Genomic DNA, 6,150 nt, shown 5'->3' on the forward strand with positions numbered 1-6,150 from the left:
TTTATGATGCGCACGCGTATACTCGTTTTTGAATAGGCACGCGCATACTGGTTTAGAAGGCGCACGCGCATACTCGTTTTTGAATAGGCATGCGCGTACTCGTTTTTGAATGCGCACGCGCATACTTGGTTTTGAATGCACACGCGCATACTCGTTTTGAAATAGGCACGCGCATAGTCGTTTTTTAATGCACACACGCATACTCGTTTTGCAAAAGCACGTGCATACTCGTTTTTGAATGCGCACGCGCATACGCGTTTTTGAACAGGCACACGCGTACTCGTTTTTGAATGCGCACGCGCGTACTCGTTTTTGATTGCGCACGCGCATACTCGTTTTTGAATGCACACGCGCATACTCATTTTCGAATTGGCACGCGCGTACTCGTGTTTGAATGCGCACGCGCATACTCGTTTTTGAATGCACACGCGCATACTCGTTTTGGAAAAGGCCCGCACATACTCGTTTTTGAATGCGCACACGCATACTCGTATTTGAATGCACACGCGCGTACTCGTTTTGAAATAGGCACGTGCATACTCCTTTTTGAATGCGCCCACGCATACTCGAATTTGAATGCACACGCGCATACTCGTTTCAGAATACGCACGCGCATACTCGTTTTGGAATGCGCACGCGCATACTCGTTTTGGAATAGGCACGTGCGTACTCGTTTTTGAATGCGAAAGCGCATACGCGTTTTTGAACATGCACACGCGTACTCGTTTTGGATTGCACACGCGCGTACTCGTTTTGGAATAGGCACGTGCGTACTCGTTTTTGAATGCGCACGCGCATGCGCGTTTTTGAACATGCACACGCGTACTCGTTTTTGAATGCGCACGCGTATACTCGTTTTGAATGCACACGCGCATACTCGTTTTTGAATAGGCACGCGCGTACTCGTTTTTGAATGCGCACGCGTATACTCGTTTCGGAATGCGCACGCGCATACTCGTTTTCGAATAGGCACGCGCATACTTGTTTTTAAATGCGCACACGCATACTCGTTTTTGAAAGCGAACGCGCATACGCGTTTTTGAACATGCACACGCCTACTTTGTTATGAATGCGCACGGGTATACTCGTTTTGAATGCACACGCGCATACTCGTTTTTGAATGCGCACGCGTACACTCGTTTTGAATGTGCACGCGTATACTCGTTTTTGAATGCACACGAGCATACTCGTTTTCGAATAGGCACGCGCGTACTCGTTTTTGAACGCGAACGCGCATACGCGTTTTTGAATAGGCACGCGCATACTCGTTTTTGAATGCGTACACGCATACTCGTTTTTGAATGCACACGCGCATACTCCTTTCGGAATACGCACGCGCATACTCGTTTTGAAATGCGCACGCGCATACTCGTGTTGGAATAGGCATGTGCGTACTCGTTTTTGAATGCGAACGCGCATACGCGTTTTTGAACATGCACACGCGTACTCGTTTTTGAATGCGCACGCGCATACGCGTTTTTGAACATGCGCACGCGTACTCTTTTTTGAATGCGCACGCGTATACTGGTTTTGAATGCGCACGCGCATATTCTTTTTCGAATAGGCACGCGCATACTCGTTTTTCATTGCGCACACACATACTCGTTCTTGAATGCACGCGCGCATACTCGTTTTTGAATGCACACGCGCATACTCGTTTCGGAATACGCACGCGCATACTCGTTTTGGAATGCGCACGCGCATGCTCGTTTTGGAATGGGAAGGGCATACTCGTTTTTGAATGCACACACGCGTACTCGTTTTGGAATAGGCACGCGCATACTCGTTTTTGACTGCGCACGTGTATACTCGTTTTCGAATAGGCACGCGCATACTCGTTTTTGAATGCACACGCGCATACTCGTTTCGAAATAGGCACGCGCGTACTCCTTTTCGAACGCGCACGCGCATACGCGTTTTTGAACATGCACACGCGTACTCGTTTTTTAATGCGCACGCGTATACTCGTTTTGAATGCGCACGCGCATACTAGTTTTCGAATAAGCACGCGCATACTCGTTTTTGAATGCGCACAAGCATACTCGTTTTTGAATGCACACGCGCATACTCGTTTCGGAATACGCACGCGCATACTCGTTTTGGAAGGCGCACGCGCATACTCGTTTTTGAATAGGCACGCGCGTACTCGTTTTTTAACGCGAACGCGCATACGCGTTTTTGAACATGCACACGCGTACTCGTTTTTGAATGCACACGCGTATACTCGTTTTGAATGCACACGCGCATACTCGTTTTTGAATAGGCATGCGCGTACTCGTTTTTGAATGCGCACGCATATACTCGTTTTTGAATAGGCACGCGCGTACTCGTTTTTGAATGCCCACACGCATACTCGTATTTGAATGCACACGCGCATACTCGTTTTGAAATAGGCACGTGCATACTCGTTTTTGAATGCGCACGCGCATACGCGTTTTTGAACAGGCTCACGCATACTCGTTTTTGAATGCGCACGCGTATAAGCATTTGAATGTGCACGCGCATACTCGGTTTTGAATGCACACGCCCATGCTCGTTTTTGAATGCACACGCGCATACTCGTTTCGGAATACGCACGCGCATACTCGTTTTGGAATGCGCACGCGCATGCTCGTTTTGGAATGCGAAGCGCATATTCGTTTTTGAATGCACACACGCGTACTCGTTTTGGAATAGGCACGCGCATACTCGTTTTTGACTGCGCACGTGTATACTCGTTTTCGAATAAGTACGCGCATACTCGTTTTTGAATGCACACGCGCATACTCGTTTTTGAATGCACACGCGCATACTCGTTTCGAAATAGGCACGCGCATACTCGTTTGGGAAGGCGCACGCGCATACTCGTTTTTGAATAGGCATGCGCGTACTCGTTTTTGAATGCGCACGCGCATACTTGTTTTTGAATGCACACGCGCATACTCGTTTTGGAATAGGCATGCGCATACTCGGTTTTGAATGCACACGCCCATACTCGTTTTTGAATGCACACGCGCATACTCGTTTCGGAATACGCACGCGCATACTCGTTTTGGAATGCGAAGCGCATACTCGTTTTTGAATGCGCACGCGCGTACTCGTTTTTTAATTCGCACGCGCATACTCCTTTCGGAATAGGCACGCGCGTACTCGTTTTTGAATGCGCACGCGCATACGCGTTTTTGAACATGCACACGCGTACTCGTTTTTTAATGCGCACGCGTATACTCGTTTTGAATGCGCACGCGCATACTAGTTTTCGAATAGGCACGCGCATACTCGTTTTTGATTGCGCACAAGCATACTCGTTTTTGAATTCACACGCGCATACTCGTTTTTCAATAGGCACGCGCGTACTTGTTTTTGAACGCGAACGCGCATACGCGTTTTTGAACATGCACACGCGTACTCGTTTTTTAATGCACACGCGTATACTCGTTTTGAATGCACAGGCGCATACTCGTTTTTGAATAGGCATGCGCGTACTCGTTTTTGAATGCGCACGCATATACTCGTTTCGGAATGCGCACGCGCATACTCGTTTTCGAATAGACACGCGCATACTCGTTTTTGAATGCGCACACGCATACTCGTTTTTGAATAGGCACGCGCATACTCGTTTTTGAGTGCGCACGCGTATACTCGTTTCGGAATGCGCACGCGCATACTCGTTTTCGTATAGGCACGCGCATACTTGCTTTTGAATGCGTACACGCATACTCGTTTTTCAATGGACACGCGCATACTCGTTTCAGAATGCGCACGCGCATACTCGTTTTGGAATAGGCACGTGCGTACTCGTTTTTGAACGCGAACGCGCATACGCGTTTTTGAATGCGCACGTGCATACTCGTTTCGGAATGCGCACGCGCATATTCATTTTGGAATAGGCACGTGCGTGCTCGTTTTTGAAAGCGAACGCGCATACGCGTTTTTGAATATGCACACGCGTACTTTGTTATGAATGCGCACGGGTATACTCGTTTTGAATGCACACGCGCATACTCGTATTTGAATAGGCACGCGCATACTCGTTTTTGACTGCGCATGTGTATACTCGTTTCGGAATGCGCATGCGCATGCTCATTTTTGAGTAGGCACGCGCGTACTCGTTTTTGATTGCGCACGCGTACACTCGTTTTGAATGCGCACGCGTATACTCGTTTTTGAATGCACACGCGCATACTCGTTTTCGAATAGGCACGCGCATACTCGTTTTTGAATGCACACACGCATACTCGTTTTTTGAATGCACACGCGCATACTAGTTTCGAAATGGGCACGCGAATACTCGCTTGGGAAGGCGCACGCGGATACTCGTTTTTGAATAGGCATGCGCGTACTCGTTTTTGAATGCGCACGCGCATACTTGTTTTTGAATGCACACGCGCATACTCGTTTTGGAATAGGCACGCGCATACTCGTTTTTGAATACGCACACGTATACTCGTATTTGATTGCGCACGCGCATACTCGTTTTGCAATAGGCACGTGCATACTCGTTTTTGAATGCACACGCGCATACTCGTTTTTGAATAGGCACGCGCGTACTCGTTTTTGAATGCGCACGCGCCTACTCGTTTTGAATGCACACGCGTATACTCGTTTTGGAATAGGCACGCACATACTCGTTTTTGAATGCGCACACGCATACTCGTAATAGAATGCACACGCGCGTACTCGTTTTGAAATAGGCACGTGCATACTCGTTTTTGAATGCGCACACGCATACTCGTATTTGAATGCACACGCGCATACTCGTTTTGAAATAGGCACGTGCATACTCGTTTTTGAATGCGCACGCGCATACGCGTTTTTGAACAGGCACACGCGTACTCGTTTTTGAATGCGCACGCGTATAAGCATTTGAATGCGCACGCGCATACTCGGTTTTGAACGCACACGCCCATACTCGTTTTTGAATGCACACGCGCATACTCGTTTCGGAATACGCACGCGCATACTCGTTTTCGAATGCGAAGCGCATACTCGTTTTTGAATGCACACACGCGTACTCGTTTCGGAATAGGCACGCGCATACTCGTTTTTGACTGCGCACGTGTATACTCGTTTTCGAATAGGCACGCGCATACTCGTTTTAGAATGCACACGCGCATACTCGTTTCGAAATAGGCACGCGCATACTCGTTTGGGAAGGCGCACGCGCATACTCGTTTTTGAATAGGCATGCGCGTACTCGTTTTTGAATGCGCACGCGCGTGCTCGTTTTTTAATTCGCACGCGCATACTCCTTTCGGAATAGGGACGCGCGTACTCGTTTTTGACTGCGCACGCGCATACGCGTTTTGGAATGCGCACGCGCATGCTCGTTTTGGAATGTGAAGCGCATACTCGTTTTTGAATGCGCACGCGCGTACTCGTTTTTTAATTCGCACGCGCATACTCCTTTCGGAATAGGCACGCGCGTACTCGTTTTTGAATGCGCACGCGCATACGCGTTTTTGAACATGCACACGCGTACTCGTTTTTTAATGCGCACGCGTATACTCGTTTTGAATGCGCACGCGCATACTAGTTTTCGAATAGGCAAGCGCATACTCGTTTTTGAATGCGCACAAGCATACTCATTTTTGAATGCACACGCGCATACTCGTTTCGGAATACGCACGCGCATACTCGTTTTGGAAGGCGCACGCGCATACTCGTTTTTCAATAGGCACGCGCGTACTCGTTTTTGAACGCGAACGCGCATACGCGTTTTTGAACATGCACACGCGTACTCGTTTTTGAATGCACACGCGTATACTCGTTTTGAATGCACACGCGCATACTCGTTTTTGAATAGGCATGCGCGTACTCGTTTTTGAATGCGCACGCATATACTCGTTTCGGAATGCGCACGCGCATACTCGTTTTCGAATAGGCACGCGCATACTCGTTTTTGAATGCGCACACGCATACTCGTTTTTGAATAGGCACGCGCATACTCGTTTTTGAATGCGCACGCGTATACTCGTTTCGGAATGTGCACGCGCATACTCGTTTTCGTATAGGCACGCGCATACTTGTTTTTGAATGCGTACACGCATACTCGTTTTTGAATGCACACGCGCATACTCGTTTCAGAATACGCACGCGCATACTCGTTTCGGAATGCGCACGCGCATACTCGTTTTGGAATAGGCACGTGCGTACTCGTTTTTGAATGTG

This window comes from Rhipicephalus microplus, unplaced genomic scaffold, assembly GCF_043290135.1.
Source record: "Rhipicephalus microplus isolate Deutch F79 unplaced genomic scaffold, USDA_Rmic scaffold_12, whole genome shotgun sequence".
Taxonomy (NCBI): domain Eukaryota; kingdom Metazoa; phylum Arthropoda; class Arachnida; order Ixodida; family Ixodidae; genus Rhipicephalus; species Rhipicephalus microplus.